The sequence below is a fragment of the Chelonia mydas genome, chromosome 4 (genome assembly GCF_015237465.2).
Source record: "Chelonia mydas isolate rCheMyd1 chromosome 4, rCheMyd1.pri.v2, whole genome shotgun sequence".
NCBI classification, from domain to species: Eukaryota; Metazoa; Chordata; order Testudines; family Cheloniidae; genus Chelonia; species Chelonia mydas.
The window spans coordinates 23,629,354-23,648,971 of NC_057852.1; the positions used below are offsets into that span (position 1 = coordinate 23,629,354).

General features: G+C 41.1%; 1 protein-coding gene and 1 long non-coding RNA gene across 9 annotated transcripts in view; one reads left to right on the forward strand and one right to left on the reverse strand.

Annotated features, from left to right (window-relative positions):
• Positions 1–19,618, forward strand: part of CCSER1 (coiled-coil serine rich protein 1) — a 1,152,782-nt gene that overhangs the window by 914,236 nt on the left and 218,928 nt on the right. The gene's annotated exons all lie outside the window — the stretch shown is intronic.
• On the reverse strand, positions 1,507–19,197 carry LOC122465444. Its single transcript, XR_006290311.1, has 3 exons — positions 19,187–19,197; positions 3,582–3,589; positions 1,507–1,668 (listed from the first exon to the last, which is right to left on the reverse strand). It is a non-coding gene; the product is annotated as an uncharacterized LOC122465444 (long non-coding RNA).

Genomic DNA, 19,618 nt, shown 5'->3' on the forward strand with positions numbered 1-19,618 from the left:
TTGGTGGCCAACCACAACCCCAAAGTCTAGCCCCTCACCTCAGGGGCAAGTTGCAGTCTGTCTCGCCACACTCCTCTGTGGCCAGGTGCAATATAAGGCGGGGACTCAGGCCCACCCGCTACTCTGGGTCCCGACCCAGGGACCCTCTAGTGGCAGCCTCTCTCTGCCCTCCTTCTCTCCCCTCTTATCCACCTATCTTCCCCGGGCCACTTCCCCTTTGGCCCTGTGCACTTTCTCGACCCTTCTTAGCAGGGACACAGCCTGGCAGGTAACCGGGCCGGAACTCTCCTCTGCTCCCTGGAGCCTGCCCAGGATTGCTCTGTCCAAGGTGCTAGCTCCTTCCCTCAGGAGCCAGTCCTTCTCCCTTGCCAGCCAGGGAGAGACTGCCCTCTCCTCTGCTCGGCAACCTTTATATAGGACCCAGCCTGGCCCTGATTGATTGCCTCTTCCTTGGCCCTGATTGGCTGTCTACAGGCCTTTGTCGGTTGCCTGCTGGTCTGTGCAGCCCCTCTGGCCTGTTCCAGCCCTTTTTTCTCATGGGGCGGAGCAGCCACCTCACCACACCAACCTAGACCTCCTAGACCTCCCCCACTGCAACTTGAGACCATTGCTCCTTGTTCTGTCATCTGCCACCACTGAGAACAGCCTAAGTTCCATCCCCTTCCGGTAGTTGAAGGCTGCTATCAAATCCCCCCTCATTCTTCTCTTCTGCAGACTAAATAAGCCCAGTTCCCTCAGCCTCGCCTCATAAGTCACGTGCCTCACCCCCTTAATCATTTTTGTTGCCCTCCGCTGGACTCTCTCCAATTTGTCCACATCCTTTCGGGGTGGGGGGAGCAAAACTGGATGCAATACTCCAGATGTGGCTTCACCAGTGCCAAATAGAGGGGAATAATCACTTACCTCGATCTGTTGGCAATGCTCCTACTAATACGCCCAATATGCCGTTAGCCTTCTTGGCAACAAGGGCACACTGTTGACTAATATCCAGCTTCTCGTCCTCTGTAATCCCCAGGTCCTTTTCTGCAGAACTTCCGCTTAGCCAGTCAGTCCCCAGCCTGTAGCAGTGCATGGAATTCTTCCGTCCGCAGTGCAGGACTCTGCACTTGTCCTTGTTGAACCTCATCAGATTGCTTTTGGCCCAATCCTCTAATTTGTCTAGGTCACTCTGGATCCTCTCCCTACCCTCCAGCATATCTACTTCTCCCCCAGTTTAGTGTCATCCGCAAACTTGCTGAGGGCGCAATCCGTCCCATCGTCCAAATCATTAATGAAGATGTTGAACAAAACAATCCATCCCATCGTCCAAATCATTAATGAAGATGTTGAACAAAACCGGCCCCAGGACCGACCCCTGGGGCATTCCACTTGATACCGGCTGCCAACTAGACATTGAGCCCGATGATCTAGCCAGCTTTCTATCCACCTTATAGTCCATTCATCCAATCCATACTTCTTTAACTTGCTGGCAAGAATACTGTGGGAGACTGTATCAAACACTTTACTAAAGTCAAGATATATCCTGTCCACCGCTTTCCCCATATCCACAGAGCCAGTTATCTCATCATAGAAGGCAATCAAGTTGGTCAGGCATGACTTGTCCTTGATGAATGCATGTTGACAGTTCCTGGTCACCTTCCTCTCGTCCAAGTGCTTCAAAATGGATTCCTGCTCCATGATTTTTTTTTCCTTGTGTACGTCATCACCAAAGATAAACATTCTACAAGATAGATTCTGGCCTCTGTTACACAAACAGTGCCACTGCCTTCAATAGTATTGCACAGGGATAAGTGAGATCTGAGTTTGGCATGGCAGTTAGAATTTCATTAACATTTTTTTGGTGATATACAAGTTGGAATAGGATATAGTTCGCTCTCTTTTACATGGGTTGTCTCTGTGGTGCTAATAGACATGAAAAGTAGCAACACGTTTTTGCCCATGAAGTCAGCAAATATATCTCCAAATACGCACAGGGAAAAGGTCTGATGAATATGAAGGTGACATTTTAATATAGTCAATTTTCAGGGTGGACCCACACTTCATATTTCCAAAGTCTGATGTTTTCCAAAACTGACAGTGAAGAATACAACTAATTGGTGAATCGAGATCTCTGATTGAGTGTCAGGTAAATTACGTCTGTAAATGGAAAGAGCAGATGGGAGATTATTGCATTTAAATAAAAAAGGGTTATCTTAACAATGAATTATTGTTCTAAAATGGCAAAAAAGGGAAAGGTTTAAGTGTGTACTGTATCTTTTATTTTTTTTTATTTCAGAAAATTATCTTCAATTCCTATGAAACTTGAGCTGCAATGTAAGAGTTTACCGTGCCAGAGAGATTTTGGCTGGAAGAGGCATTATATTTTAGATCCATATTTTCATTCCCTCTTTACTACCTCAAAAAAAAAAAAAAGAAAGAAAAAAAAGAAAAGAAAAATTTCTTCTGGGTATAAAATTCTCCTGATTGATTTTGGCTAAGATTTTTTTTCTGTACATTTTGACACAATGAGTTGAGCTAAAGTTTGCACAAATGACAAAACATACACTTTTTAATGTTTAGTAAAACTGTTGCAGTTATTTATAGTTAGAGGAAATCCCTAGGATACAGCATTATGCAGCATTTTCCCCCCTTGTACATGTCAGTGACTGGAAGGGAAGGTTCTGGTAGTGATGTTATAAAAATGTGTTCCTGGTTTGTGAGGGGAGAAGCTGGGAGAACAGTACAACTCAGAGGGACTGGACAAGTTTGTTGCATAAGCTTAATAGTTGTGAGTTGGAATTGTCGATCAGTTGTGAGATCTCAGGTGATTACCATTTTCAGCCGGTTGTTTTAACCCTAAGCCATTAGGAGGTAATAGCCAATGGACATGATAATTTGCAGCAGTGACACTGGGTTATCTTGTGACACCTGAGTTATTAATGTGTAGCAACTGCAAGAAGTGTAAGCAGTTCAGCGTATGCAAGATAATGAGATGATAAACAAAAGAAGGGGGGAGAGCAGAATAACCCTTTTTCAATGGCCACACAATATAAAATGCTAACTAGTGAAAATGGTTAAAACTCAGTTGTTTCGCTTTACTGTGTTTTGTTTCACTTCACTTGGGTTTGTAAGATTTAAGGTTGCCTGGTTATGTTGTGACCTAACTTCAAGTCAGTGGGACTCTGCATGTGTGCAATTGTTGTCTGACATGCAGTTTTCAAGGTAGGACCAGGGTTTAGATGCACCTGTATTCATAATATTGTTGGACCTTTTTCAGTTTAGTTCAACCCTTTTGCACCATCAAGCTGGTTTTATTCCTCCGTGACTTGACTTGTATAATTTTTTGTTTAGTGTTCGTATTTCAGCTTTAGGATGTTTTTGTTTGTGTTGTGTTCTTTAGTGCGTGTATGTGTGGAAACTCTTACTTCTGGAAATAAAATCCTAATGTTTAGTGTACTAGCAAAAAATCCAAGATGTCAACGTTTTGTCATGGTAAATTGCTCAGAAAGAAACCGGAATGTGTTTTTCTCTAATTAAGTATGTTGCTTATGTACCAGCAACTGAGGACTAGTATGCAGGTTTCAGTGACCTGGCAACCTTACCTTGACGACTTGTTTACAAAAGATCAGACAAAACGTGGGGTTTTGAACAACATAGCCTGTACTCCTCCATATCTGTGATTGATGCCCTGCATGCACTACAATGTAATTATATGGTGCACAGCTTCCAATTTGATTTTGCTCAAAAGTGACCATAGTTAACTGTTTAATTTAGATTGTAAACTTTTTGTAGGAAGGACATTTTTTGTTGTGTATTTGTACAGAACCTAGCACAGTGGCATCTTGCTGCATGAGAGAGACTCCTAAATGCTACCACGGTACAAGTAATAAGTGGTGATTGCAATGAAAACAGGGATTTTCACCTGAGAGCACATCCTGACCTTGCTGTCGTGAGGGAGGATGGATGGGGCATGGAGATTGGGAAATCACTTGGTGGGACCTGGAGTGGCAATATGGAGATGAAGGAAGGATATCTGGAAGAGCAGCCAAAAGGGGAGGACTGAGATGCTGAAGCTGTTGGTGAAGCAGGATCAAAACTAGGAGTAAAGGTATGTTGACCTATTGCTGGGAAGAAGAGGAGAGGTGTAAGGAATGAAAAGTGTGTGGGGACCATCAAGCCAAGGAAGCATGGAGGCCAAGAGTTGTGTGTAACAAGAGTGGGGCAGGACAGTCAGGTGCAGAGAGGAGAGAGAGAGCTAGAGGAAGGAGCAGAGCTAACAGGATGAGCTGGATTGTGCTGGCAAGAGAGCCATGGAAGATGGACTTGGGGTGAAGGAGCAGGGACTGGGCAGGAAGACCAGGGGAGGAGCAGTGGAGGTCCTAGAGGCATGCAGCAGCAGCAAGAGTGCTACAGTCCCTTGATGTAAGGGAAGTCTGGGTGCCTCACTTCAGAGATGCATCAGAACTAAAAGTTTAAAGAAAATCTTAATCTGAGAGCTCCACAGAGGGCTGGGCTGAAGGATAAATAAAGCAATGACATTTTCATCCTGAGAATGATGGAAACTTATTGTTTCCCATAAAGGAGTTTTCTCGTGCTTGTGAAAGGTACTAGACTGACAGGCCTGGGGATTAAAATCCTTATCCACAGAAGAGTTAACACACGGTTGATAGCCATGCAAGCTTCCCCATGTTGATCTATCCACTGACACCTGTCCCCTAGCAGGGAGCAAACTGGCTTGGGAAAAAAACATTCTGGGTCTTTTGTCTATCCCTGGCAGGATCTCTGGTGTGCTACTTGCTGCATCTGTATCTGGGGCTTCCCATTATTTGTGCCGCAGAGCATGCAACACAGTGCGGATAGACAGAATTATGAATGTCAAACCAACGGGGTGACTAAATCTGAGCCAGATGACCAATATTATTTTTTACATCCCCATTTCACTACCTTTCCATTTAATATGTGATGTGTCCCCCCCATGTGCTGTCTGAGTCCCACTGCACTCACCACACTCAGATTTGGTGTCAAAATTCAACTGCTTCCCTGGAGCTGGTTTTATTGCAAACTTTTGCATAATGTACAATAACACAACCTAAGCACAAGCCTAAGCTTCCTGCCAAGCTTGGCTGTCCCCAAGGCTCCCCTGCAGGGCCTCTTTTTTTTAGCTTCTTAGCTCTTTCTCCCAAGAGAGCCACCCCCTTTATATGCAGGGTGGAGTTGAGAAGTCACATCTGACACCACTCGAGTGAGTAGAAGTTGGGCCTCTTTATGCAGGGTTCCAATGCCTGCTAACAGGATGAGTCAGCAAAAAAGCCTTGCAGCATTGTTGGGGAAGTACATCCCGCATGTATGGAGTTGGGATGGATTCAGAGCTCGAGTGTAGTGGTCCAAAAATGTGTTCACATTATTGTCCACTTAGAATAGAGGAGATGTTCTTGTGCTGTAACTATGGTGTTGATTATATGAATAAAGAAATACCAGATATTAGGACAGCATTAAGGAGACAAAACTAAAATACTTTTGTTTTAATGTAACAGGGGTTGCTGCTGATTTGTTTCTCCCTCCACCCTACATGCCCCACTTTGCATCTTTGCTATTTATTTCCTTTTCCCGAGTATAGCATTCAGCATTAATTAGGACCAAATCTCTCTCCTGCATCAAACAGCTACTGTTCTAGTCTCTGATTTTCTAGTCTCTGGACGTACTGCCTACATATACATTTGCTGCTCCACCAACTTTAATGTTATCAGCCAATTTGATCGTGGGTGAATTTAAACCAGTGAAACACCTGACAAAGAAAGAGGCTCCATAACCATTTTCATTTAAAGTACAGACAGAGGAGCAAGCTAAACAGACAGAGGAGCACCAGAGAGCTCTGACAGGTGTACAAGGAAGCACTTTGCATGTTGACTGAAGCATGTGTAATTGAAACTTTGTAGGGCAATAGTGACTGCCTCTAGTGTCAGTTGTACATGTTTCATCATTTTGATGGAAGCAGTTCCATAAGGCATCTGGAAGTACTCTGTGCACCACTGGTGGTCTACCAACCACAGTTGGAGAATCATTTAGCTAAGAGATCTTTTCTCTTTCCAGCTACCATCCTCTACTGTCTCCTCTTGTAATGGACCCGTAAATATTCCGTCAATCATCTTGCTCTGTAACATTCCCATGCTTCTTCAGTTATTGCTGCTAGAAGTCATGGAGGATTTTTATAAGTATTAAGATTAATTTATGGAGGGCGCTTTGCTTATTTTAATTACCCGAGCAAGTTGATTATTTAGCCGTTGATTTTCCTGAAGACCTGTTTCTTGAATGATGATTTTTGGTTTTGTTTTAATGTTTTAGTCTTTTTTTGGACTCGTATTTCTTTAGCAAAGAGGGTGTGTCAGGATAAATAGCCTAATCCCCCTTTAATTACAATACACTTTCTTCTTTTCCACTGAGAAATGTAACACAGTGACATGACACAGTGTGACCTGCAGAGTGTATCAGAGAGTTTTTAAAAGCGAAAAAGAATGTATGTGACTTTGGATCTGATTCTGCACCTGCTTCAATGTGAGAGCAAGTATCTGATTTGGATCTCTTTGCACAAATGTGAGTAGAGAACAATTATTTCATAAGTGGTTCAAACCCCTCTAAAAGGGTGATTAATTGTGACGGCAGTCTTTTTATTGTTATTTAAACTGGCAACCCATTTAGAAAAATTGCTGCCCAGATTAATTCATTCTGATTATGTTGATTTTATGAAGAGGATTTTTCTGTCAGATTGTGTCGGGAAAATGTTGAACACAATTGGTGCTTCCAGCAGGCTCGAAATAACTGCAGCTGTAATCACTAATGCCGCAGAGGAGGGAAAGCAGCAAAGATTCACATCCATTTTCAGTCCAACTTTCTAGATCAGGTTTTAGAGGAAATGAGAATGAAGGGGAGCTTTTTTCTTAGGCACTTGGCCTATTGTATGCTGCAGGGTAATCTCTATTGACCTGCGGTCTATCTTAACGGTTAAGCCAAGATCAAAACCAACTAAAATTATTAAAATTGATGAAAGGCCATTATTCTGAGAATCAAAATTCCTGACCCTGATCCTGGGCTGCTCTAGGGCAGCTTTGAGGCACATCATTGACCAAAAGAGGCCATAAGATGGTAAAAACCTTCCCCATGGATGAGGGATCCTTAGGTGTCATTGAGCTGATGTCATGGCTCCAATAGCACCCCATCTCCCTGTAGCTGGCATAGGGACATTTCCTAGCCAGTCTATTTTTCATTGTCCCAACTGAGGGAATTACAAGTAACCTTTTGAAATTCATTAGTTTTTACATCTTCCCTGACAGTGATCCTTTTACACAGGTCAAACACCCAATCCCCCAGATACTCAGGACTGAACAAGATAAAAGGCTAGTCCTTTCAAGCTGCCAATCACGTCCTCAGATGAGGATGAGATAAGTGATCTAAATGGGCAGTTGAAAGTGTAAATGTTGGGTAGAAAGTTTCATCCCGTTTCAGACCTATTCATCTCGGTGTAATGGCTTTATTATTGTTTGTTTATTCCTATAGTGCTTAGGAGACCTAGCCATAGACCACGACTCCATAGTTCTATGCATAGCACAAAAACAGAACAAAAGATGAGAACTTACAATCTAAGTACACCTCTGCCCCAATATAACTCTGTCCTCGGGAGCCAAAAAATCTTACCGTGTTATAGGTGAAACTACGTTATATCGAACTTGCTTTGATCCACCGGAGCGCGCAGCCCCGCCCCGCCCGGAGCATTGCTTTACCGTGTTATATCCGAATTCATGTTATATTGGGTCGCATTATATCAGGGTAGAGGTGTATAAGACGAGACAACTGATGGACACAAGCAGGGAAGTACAAGAAAACTGTATTGTCAGCATGTGCTCAGCACACCAATGGTCTAACTGTTGTCAAGTTTTTTTTTGGTAGATATCACAGCAAAGAAGAGATTTAAGGAGGGACTTGAAGAAGGATTATGAGAGTTTTTTGCAGATGTTTAAGGGGCCTCCTCCCAAGTGTGAGGGCCAGCATATGAGAGAGCTTGTAGGTGCTTGTTTGAAATTTTAAAAATGGGCAATGGAGGCTGGCATCACTGGCCAATCGGAGGTGGGAGTCTACATCTTGATAGTGAATAAAATATGATAGGGATGGTGGGGGTAGACCATCAGGGCCATGAAAGTGAAGACAAGTAGTTTATTTTTGATGCATAGTGACTGGCTAGAAAAATGATTTTTGCAGCAGCATTTTGAAATGATATTATCAAAGCAAGACTATATTTGTCAAGGCCAGAGAAAAGGATGTTGCAGTACTCAAGACCCAAGATGATGAGAATCTGAGCAAGAGTTTTAGCTGTGTGTCTGGTTGGGAAAGGCCATGTTTTAGAGATGTTATGCAGAAATAATAGGCAAGATTTAGATATAGCCTGGATGTGAGGATCTAGAGAGAGATCCAAGTTGAAGATGATGTCCAGATTAGGACCTGAGTGACAGGTCGGATGGTGGTGTTCCACAGTAAGTGAGAAAGGAGGTAGCAGTGAGAATTTGAGGGGAAGTTTAAGAGTTGTGTTTTAGCCATGTTGAGCTTGGACTGATGCCTAGACATCCATGAGGATATGTTAGAGAGACAGGCTTTGTTAGGACAGAAGAAGACAGGTAGTTCTGTGAATCATCAACACAGACACGGTTGTTGAATTTGTGTTTGTGGATGAGATTACCCAGATAGTGTGTAGAAGAATAGGAGAAGGGGACATAGGACAGAGACCTGTGGAACCCCCACAGAACAATGGAAGGCAGATGAGGAAGTCCCTTCAAAGGACATGATAAAGGATCAATTAGACCTGTAAAAGAAGAACCAGAAAATGACAAAGTCATGAAAGCCAAGGGAAGATAGGATTTCAATAAGAACTATCAAAGGCAGCTGGCAGGTCAAGGAGGATGGGGAGAGAGTACCAATTCTGATCTTAGATTAGGAGGAGGTCATGAGAGACTTTGGGGAAAGCAGTTTCAGTGGTGTCTAAGGGGAAGAAATCAGATTGGGAAGAATCCTACAATGGGACTGGAGGAGAGAGACTCCAGATAGCAATTGTAAACTGTGCATTCTTTGCTCTTAGAGGTGAAAGGGAGATGGGGCAGTAGCTGGAGAAGCACGTGGAATCAAGGCTGGGATTTTTTAGGATGGGAGAAATTGAAGCATGCTTGCATTGCAAAGAAAATGAGCCAGAGAAAAGTGAGAGATTAAAAAGATGCGTAAGAGAGGGGATGAGAGGGGGCATGAAGGTGATCAAGAGATGGGATGGGATTGGATCACTGGGTTTAGAGGAGAAGAACAAGTGAGCAGAATCCGCATCTGTGACAAGGGAGAAAGTGTAAAGAGTTGTAGGAAGGGTGGAGAGGGGCAAAGGGAAGGTGAGCTGAAGGGAAGGGGAAGATCACACTGCATTTGTCAGTTTTCCCTTGACAGAAATCAGTGACATCCTGTGAAGAGGAGAATTGGAGACAGCAGGATAGGAGATTTGAGGAGTGAGTTAAAGGCAGCAACAAGGTGGCCGCAATTGTGGTCTTGGGATTCAGTTAAGTTGGAGAAGTAGAGTTGTTTAGCGAGGAAGATGGCAGAACTGAAGGAGGAGAGAATGAATTTGTTGTAGAGGAACTCGGCCTCTCATGGGATTTCTGCCAGAGACGCTCTGCAGTAAGAGAGCAGGAGCAGAAAAAGCAGATATTAGGGGTGAGCCAGTGCTGGGGATTGGCAGAGTAGACTTTGTGATGGGAGAGAGGGGAAAAAGAGTCAAAGGTAGAAGATAGTGAAATCTGGAGGGAATCAACAACAATCTCAATTGAAGAAAGGAAAAGAGGGGAAGGAGGAGAGGGCTGAGAGAAGACAAAAAGTCATCACTGCTGATGGACTGGAAATCACAGAGAGGCCAAGTGATAAGATGTGAGAGAAGCATCTAATGGGTGATGTTGAAGGAGACCAGGTGACAGTCAGAGAGAGGGAGCGGTGCATGGTGAAGACAAAATCAAGTGAATGGCCTTTTTGGTGGGTGGCAGAGTTGAACCAGGGGAACAGGTCAGACAAAGAGGCACTCCTCCATTTCAGGTTTCAGAGTAGCAGCCGTGTTAGTCTGTATTGGGGAAAAAGAAAAGGAGTACTTGTGGCACCTTATAGACTAACAAATTTCTTTGAGCATAAGCTTTCGTGAGCTACAGGTTCATCATCCGATGAAATGAGCTGTAGCTCACGAAAGCTTATGCTCAAAGAAATTTGTTAGTCTCTAAGGTGCCACAAGTACTCCTTTTCTTCCTCCATTTCAGTTATCCCACGAATGTGAATTATGGGACATCTGCATTATTGATGATAGCAGGGTGTTTTGAGTTTTGGTAATGATTTCTCTATAGAAGATTGTCATATCTATGTAATAAACTAAATCTACAGATATAAAAACAAAATAAAAGAACAAATATAAAATATATTCACAGAAAAGCAAAAGAACCTCTTGGATTCCACTTTTGACAAATACCTATTTAGGGACAGTATGTGACACATTGATTGTTCATTTTTTCCTATCATCTTGTAAGTGTAAAAGGATGTCTGGGTCAAAGGGGAAAGCAAGGTCAGTAGTTAAGTAGGTCTTGCTCTAAAGACCTTTGAAGTCAGTGGGAGTCTTTCCATTGACATCACTGAGCTAAAGATTAGACCTTGGGTAAGGATAATAGGGAAGAGGTTTTAAGAAAAGAATGGCCCTTGCAACTGACTCCTTGTGTGATAGGCCACTGGCATAGGATTACAAGCTTTTTGCATTCAGAAGTCCTGTTAGTTTAATGAGTTCCACATGCAAAGGTCTTACAGGTACAGGTTCTCAATTTTCACCTTCACTTTTACAGGTTTTGTAAGATGTTTGTTTTTAATGTGATAAGTATACATGCTTCGTGCCAGCTCTCTTGATATTAGTTCTGGAGAGAGAATTGGCTTACCAAATATACATAAATATAATCTTATTGCCAAAAATTAGATTCTGTATCCCATCAATTCTCAGTACCACTGAACCTAAGCACACATTTGAATCTATGATAAGTGCTTTTGCTGCAGTGATTTTTTTTAATTCACAGAGTGATTTCCCTTTGATGAAACACTCTTCTTAAAGAATAAGATCTGCATAGTTCTCACTATAATTTTTTAGCAGTTTTGCTTTCAAACTGGAGGAGAGATCATTTATTTGTGATGTGTACAGATTTAAGAGGAAATAAATGTTAATATCTGAATGTTCAAAGGTTAGCACGTTGGGATATTTTTAGTTCTATATTAATTTAATGTTTGTCAGTAGAAATCTGCCCATCAGCAACTGGCCAGCAACTAGAGCCACATGTTCAATGTGGGGAATTTACTGCAATGAACCTCAACAAGCATGAAAGCAAGGGGAAGAGGATTTGAGATATGTAGGGGCCAAACCTCAGCTGGTGTAAATGAGCACAGTTCCACTCAGCCCATAGACTCTATTATTTATTATAATCAGATTATATGACTGTCCATTTGACACCATTTCTCCATTATTCTATGATGTGCCTTCCATGCAGTAACATATATCATAGGGGTGGCACATTTTTTACAAGATTTTGACATAAATACAAGCTACCTAGACTGCACACTGAAGCATGTTCAGAAACAAGCAGACTAGAACTGGCAAATGCTCTATAAGGGCATTATCTGAAAAAAAAGAATTGCCTTCTGGATTCTGTATCTTGAGGTCCAAAGAAGATTATATTTAATTTCTCTGTTAATGTGGAGCAGTTCTACCTTTTACATATATACAGTATAAAATAAATAATTTTAGTAAAGATGAAATATTAGTTACTCCCCAAGCATAGTAGTTTTCGACAAAATGTTTTCAACACATGTAATCTAATCATTCCAAGGACTGTTACCCTTTAGGACAGATATTTTCTCACACACATCCCCACTAAAGACAACTACTTTTCATTCTGTACTTGTGATGCCTGAAGATCTATGTACCAAGCCTGCCTTGACTTCAGCATCCTTCAGATATTGGTTGTTTAATACAGAAATGCCACATTACTATAAAGAAGCACCAGGAGAAGCACTGGCATTTAGAACTGCCATTTTATTCAATCCAACACTTAAATTACAAATCTATTGTCAGTTTACACGTCCTATGAAACTACTTTCTTCACACAAACTTCCAGGGCAAGATCAAAGTGGAATTTCGACATGGAAGAGCTTACAGATTCTGACTTCAGTGTGTTCAGGGTTTCTCCACAGTGGGAGATTTGCCATTAACTTCATTGGAGCTAGGATTTCATGCCGGATCCTGTGCTAATGGCCTTAATTCCAAGGAGTAGATTCTAAACATCTATTTTCCTTCTTTATTGTCTCTTCTTTCTTTTTCCTTCCTTATCTCCTCCTTTCTTCCTGGGCCCAATTATTCTCTTAAAATTACAATGTTATAGGAAAAGGGACAGTAAATACGTTAATTTCATATACTGTTTCTCATCATTACTGAGGGATAGATTGTGCCAGAGTTCACACCAGAAACGCAACAAATCAGTCGAGATTTTTTTTTGTAACTGTAAGGTAATAGGAAAATAGACAGTACATATGCAAATGTCTCATACTGCATCTATTCAGTTACTTTAGTCCAGACTACAGCCTTCATAGGTACTACCTCTAATGGTGTTGCACCCAATGGGAATTCTGCGTCTGTAAACTGTTAAACTTAACCAAGCACATGCAGGAGCATGCTCCCTGCCTTGCTTACTCTGGTCAAAATAAAATTAGCAACTGTATTGGATTTCCCTATGTTAAGGAGCACAAGGGGGACTGCAATATTTGTTTAATTTTTGTTTCTCATATAGCACACCTGCTGATGAAAACGGCCTTCACATTAAGGCGTATGCTTTGAAATCTTGTTATTTTAGGGGTGAAATGGCGGATTGGGGACCTTTTTTTGTTTTCTATCAGAAAATGTATCTGCCACTCGAATTGTTTCTTTAGATAAAATGCAAAATGAAATAATATAGTATTTAGAAATGATATAATATGGGACATCTAGGCCCAATTCTTTTAGAGGGGAATCTTAGGGCATGTCTTCAATGCTCAGTTAACCTGGGCTCCTCTTCAACCCTCAAAGAAAAACCTCTGACCCAGATTGGGGGGCGCTTTAAGCCCAAGTGAGCTAGGATGGCTGGCGGGTGTGGGTCAGAGCCTGAATCCACTTTAATTTTAGCTGGAACCTGTCCACTTTGCAGTGAAGATGCATGCAAGATCACTTGAATGCCATAGGTCCTGAAATGCACTTCCAACTATTGGCCCCAAAAGGACAGACAAATTCTCACACCGTTGTTGGGAAAGAATTCCAGAGCATCTCAGCACAAAGATAGGCCCTCAGACACACTTAGTGAGTGCAGAAACAGTGAGTACCTGGGCTTTGAAGTAGCTCCAAGCTACTCTCCAAGCCAAGCTCACTCACACTTGGGCTAAGCTAAACCAGATGCTCAGACCCAGATTACATGGCTAACTGTGCAGTGAAGACATATCATTAGAAGTTAGATAGGGCAAAGACGTATTAGACCATCTAATCCACATCCCTGAAAATGCAGTGTTTGCTATCTCGTATATTTTCTCGTGTGGTGGTCAGTCTAGTTTTAAATGTGCATTGGTCGTGAGATTTAAAACCAAATTAAACTAATCTTTTCTGAATAATGAAATTTTAATGAGTCAGACTGAGTGTTTGTATTGTCTGGTGGTTTAACAATGTTAGCATTCAAATGGCTGCAATTGGCCTTTAAAGTTAATACCCCATTTAAGAGAAATGGTAGAAATTCACAGCTTTGTGATAATGTTTCAGTCACTTTTGCCATAGACTGAACAAAAGAGCAGCATTTTGAGGGCGTTTCCTACAGGATCACAGTAATTAGAAACTAGGAGTACTCCAACCTAGGCTGTGCCTACACTGGCAATTGGACAACAAAACTTGATGGCTCTCCTGCCGACAATGCTAACGCCGCTCATTGTGGGTGGACATTTTTTGTCGGCAGTGGAGCTGACAAACCGGCTACACTGTCACTAAAAGCTGTGTAGTGTAGACGTAGCCCTAGAGACCTTTGGATTCTGATCCTCCTCCAGATTTTGTTGAGCTGGCAGTTATCAAATTTACTCTTTATAAACAGAGATATGAGGGGAAAAGCTGTACAGCAGCATAGCAAACTAGAAAGTGACACCGTAAAATACCCTGGTACTGATTTTCAGTAATCAGGTACGTTGGTATCTGTGACACACATGCTTTGGTATGTGCTAATGTATGTGCATGGGCAAATGAGGGATTTTGTGCACACACGGGTAGGTAGGAATTGCACTTGTGCAAGTAAAGTAGGGACACAAGAGAATTACAGAAATACACTCAAACCTGATGTTCCCTTTGCTTTGCTTTTCCAGCTCCAATGATTTTTCCTTCTATTATTCAACGCCAAAATATTTTGTCCTTCAGGCTAGATGAATATCTTTAGGAAAATATGATTCTGCCTTACCTATCAAGCGATTTGAATATGCTAAATCATAGAATCATAGAATATCAGGGTTGGAAGGGACCTCAGGAGGTCATCTAGTCCAACCCCCTGCTCAAAGCAGGACCGATCCCCAATTAAATCATCCCAGCCAGGGCTTTGTCAAGCCTGACCTTAAAAACTTCTAAGGAAGGAGATTCCACCATCTCCCTAGGTAACGCAAATCCAAGTGCTGGTAGTTATAGTCAGCATTCAAAACCATTCAGAATAGCTAAAAATTGTGCTGGTCAGATCAGAGCAAATTTTCATTTGGAAGACCCTGTTCCTAACCCAAATGTCATCTGCTCCCAGTCATGAGTGATCATGGCCTTTGTTTTACATGTCGTTTGTCAAGTGGCAGCTCCCAACATTGGGACAGTGGTTTGAAACTGAGGCAGAAGGACAGAGTGCTACCTCCTAAATCACTATTGCCAATTCTTCCTGAAATGCCTCTTATTTTTCCAGTGGGGTCTGCTATCCAAGTACTCAGTCGGCCGGATCCTCCTTCTCACAACATCACAGCCCAGTGACTAGAGTTTTATTATTATGCTTTATAACCCCCCTTTTTTAAAAAAAAATGTGTCAATACATAGTTTCTAGTGAACAAGGCTCCTTTAAGTTTGATCAATTTAGCTTCTTTTCCTTTCTAACAATTGCCTCGAGAACTGCACACTTGATTCATGCATACTGCAGTACTCCCTTAAGAGTTGGCAATTTCATGACAGAGAAGGCAAGGAAGTCAGTTTGTGTAAATGGTTACATAGCTAATGATAGATTTTCCCAATTAGGTGACCAGCTGAATGCTTTCTGGAAGATATTGTTTTCTAACGACTTCTTCTGTCCATGTCAATAGAATCTTACAGGTTAAGGGTTGATATCTGACATGTCACAAATAATATTGAACGAGTCTGTTCTATGAAGCGTATGTTTCAATGGTATGGCATTTTATCCTTACCTTTCCCTATGTACAAGTGAGCGAAGGTACAAAACATGAGAAATAGTGGGAATAAATCTGTTTCACCTGATTTTATACCTGAGCATACGAAACGAAAATACAGGACAGGCATTGGTCTCTAGTCATCAAAGATATCAAAATCCATATATACCAAAGCAAACTGATGGAGAAGATCATGAGATTCAGTGACCAAAGAACAGTCCTTCAGCAAAGTTTCCTCTTCAAGGGAAGTTTTAGAGAACATTAGTTACTACAGGGGAGACACAAAATGCTCTCACATGTACTGATGAAAAGTGTTCTTTTAGAGGTATTATTAATACTGCAAAACAAATGATAGGAAAAAAAACCCCAAGTGGTTTAAAAATCAGCTCTATAACAACTGGTTGTCGGCTGTATCTTCTGCCCATACATCATGCTGGAGTCACCACAGCTCTAAGGACCCAGTCCTGCACTCGGCTCTGCACAGACAGCTCCTTACCCATAAGCATGAGACCCATTGATTATAATTGGAATTCCATGTGGATGTAGCAGTGCATGCACATATAGGCCATTGCAAGTCGGGAGCCGCAGAAGGACTTTGTTGGTTAATTGTGAAACTGCAGGAGGCAACTCAATATTAGTTTGTGGAGAGTCTACCAAAAGTGACTTCTTTTTTTCACAATTTCTCAGCAACAGAAAATTAATTAAAATGAATTAATGACTTCATTATTTTTAACGTGTTAGACTCTAGAAGCCTCATGAATTTTCTACCACCAGAAATATACCTGAATCTAAATCTGCCCACATTTAGAATGTGTTTTTTAAAACCAGGTTTTTCAATAACCGTGGACGTTCTAGAATCTTTGACATTTGATCTGCTGAATAGGTTTTCCTTTTTTTCCCCCCCTTTCACCAGCAACAGTGCAGGTTTAATTTGTTTCCTGTAGTTGGTTTATGTTTACATGTGTTGCCTTGTCAGCAGTTAACGATGCCTGTTGAGTATAGTGATGGATACCCTGTAAATCCACGTAGTAATAATACGTATGCAGTGTTGTTGTAGCCATGTTGGTCCCTATTTCACCCAACTTTTCTCTGCGGTAGTAATAATTAAGCATTCCTCCCATCCCCTACCTGAGGCTACAACATTTTTAATGTGTCAGGATTTAAGTCAAAACTGTATCCATTTAGGTTTCAGAGTAGCCGCCGTGTTAGTCTGTATTCGCAATAAGAAAAGGAGTACTAGTGGCACCTTAGAGACTAACCAATTTATTTGAGCATGAGCTTTCGTGAGCTACAGCTCACTTAAAGGGCAATAATAACTTGCTTAGCACTTTCATAGCAGTTTACATTTTCAAAGCACTTTACAAATAAGATGTATTATCCCCATTTTACAGATGAGGAACTGATATACAGAATGGCTGTGTGACTGCCGAAGATCACACTGGAATCTGACTGAGCTGGAATTAGAGTTTAGGTTTTCCAGATTCCCAGCTTGAAGTTCAAACTGTTAGACATCATTGCTTTTCCCAGAGGAAGCATATGGCCCCACTGGAATCAATAGGATTTTTGCCATTGATTTCAGTGGGGCCAGAATTTCCACCATGGTGTTTCAGTTTTATCCCAATATATCGATATTCAACAAGAAGTTCTAATGATGACTGAAAAAGAAAAATATTCAGGTTCCCAGAAATTGTTTGGAAAAGGTACCAAAGGCATAGCAGCTACTTTATGTAAAGAAGGAAGTACAAAGCCAAATTCTCATAAAATGACATTTTGCTAGTCAAATGCTTTACTGACTGCATTCATGGATGCCTGGTTTTGAGAAAACACTGTTTTGAAGTCTAGCCCCAAAATGTATTTTTCCTTGTGTCATTCTAGTATAATTGCATTTGTACTTTCCAGTAAACATCTAAACAAGATAAAGAGTAAACTATAGATCAGATCCTTACTAGCAATAGATTTCTGTCATGTTAGGTAAGGAGGTTAGGGCCTAATCTTTGCTGTCCTTACTTGGTCAAATCTCCACTTAACTTCACTGGGAGTTTCGACTGAGTAAGGGCTGTAACACAAGCCCTTTGGGTGTTAAAGCCTTCAGGAAAAAAGGGAGCATTTCAAAATATTTCATTCAGGCTTGAATCAGGAAAAATTCTTTATGGTATTTAAACCATTGTCCTGGTTCACATTCATATTTTTCTATGAAATTAAGAAATCACAAGCATCTTATTTTTTAATCTCACTAACATTATTTTCATGTAATAGTTTGTAATGCTTTGCTCTTCTCTGATTACCATAATTCTGCATTTATACTACCATCTGGCAGCACTGCTTATGTATAATAGGAAATTACTGTATATCATTACAGCCTTTCTAACAGCTAGCTAGCTGTAGTCAGAAGCTTAAAGCTTGAATAAGTTAATCTCTCAAGGTCTCATTTTTAAATAGATGCTAAATTCTGATGCCAAAGTTTCTTTAAAAAAAAAAAAAGAAAAGAAAGATTCCAGGTAGTCTGCTATCCAAGTAATTTTAAAAGCCCATGTTCCCAAAATACATCCTGAGAACCATAACGCTGAAAATGAGCAACTGCATCGAAACCAGTATTAAAGGAGATTTTGGCATGTAGAAATTCTCCTTCAGCCATCTCACCATGCAAGGCAGATGTTGACTTTATTTTTTTCCATTTCCAAGCTTAAGGAACACAAAATGTTTTGTTTATCAGTCTGATAATTCCAGTGCTCCAAGTTTCAAATAATATCTGGATGACGGCAGAAACACACAGTGGTTTTTATTTTATTATTCTTCCATTTTAAATTAAAAGGAATTTCTGAAATAATGCAGCATGATTTTTCTAAGACTGCAAATCTTGGGCTTTCAGTGTAGTAGCAGGGAGCATCCAATGAGCCCAGCTGCTTTCTGCAGCAGGGTCTTGAAAATTCTTCTGCATCCCTCTGCTAATCTCCTTAATATTGTAATTCAATGGGGTTAAGACATGCTCATATAAAACTCTATTTGTGCATTCAGCTTATGGTTTAAAGGATTTTAACAATAGTTTAAAAAGTACTTAAAGTACTTAATAATCATATCATGGGAAGAGTTAACAATGAGTGGGGATCGATAGAGATGAGAAGTCTTAATAGTAGGAGGTGAAAATTGTAGGGCTATCCTACAGTCCTTCCCTTTACCATTCCTAGTGTTCCACAGAGAATTTCCTGCCCTGCAGGATGAATTATATGAATAACATAGAGTTCCTTTAATTAAAAAAAAAAAACAAAACATACCACAATCCTCCACTGCCTTTGGTCAGGACAGGGGAAATTCAAATGTCCGGGGCTGTAAATGCCTGAATACTTGGAATATTAAGACTATAGGGAAAGATCTTCAACTGCTGTGAATAATTTAAGTCAGTGGAGCTATGCCAACATATATCAGCTGAAGACCATAATGGTTCTTTCCACCCTTCCGTCTATTTTGGTTTTGCTATATAGCTGTTGGCCCTGAGACTTCTCCTTGGCAAACCTTTAAAATATACACTTCATTAATTTTTGTTCAGAAAATTATCAGCACTGCAAAGTCTGAGTCTTAGCAGTATGAGAAGAAATAATCATATCCTGACATGACTTCAAAGTTGAAAACAAAAGGCATCAACACTTGTCATGCTTTTGTCTTGTTGCTGAAGCTTGATTTTGGGGATGATGGCTTACACCTCCCTCACCCTGTCTCCATTTTGAGTTTGTAATAACTTAGTCCTTACACCTCATGTATTTATGAGATGCATGTTTTCAGACTTTCAGAAGCGGGGGATAAATCAGTACTTGCATACAAATAAGTGAAATGAGGTATAATTGTAAGCTGTTAATGGATGCTGACTCTTGGTTTCACTGTATGAAGTGGCAAGGGAACGGACCCTTATTAAGGTATCCCATAATGATTTCATACTTAAGGTGTTAAGATGGGGAACTCCCCGTACTCACTCCCAAAATGTCCTTTTCACTCCCCTCCCTCACAGAACCACATGGAAGGGAACTGTACAGAGTCACTGACTCCTCAAATTCTTCACCACAATATGTGGAGCTGATAGGGCTAGAAAAGGGGGCTGGCGGTCAGGGTCAGGGACCCTGGACCATAACCCTGTGAAATGTCAAGA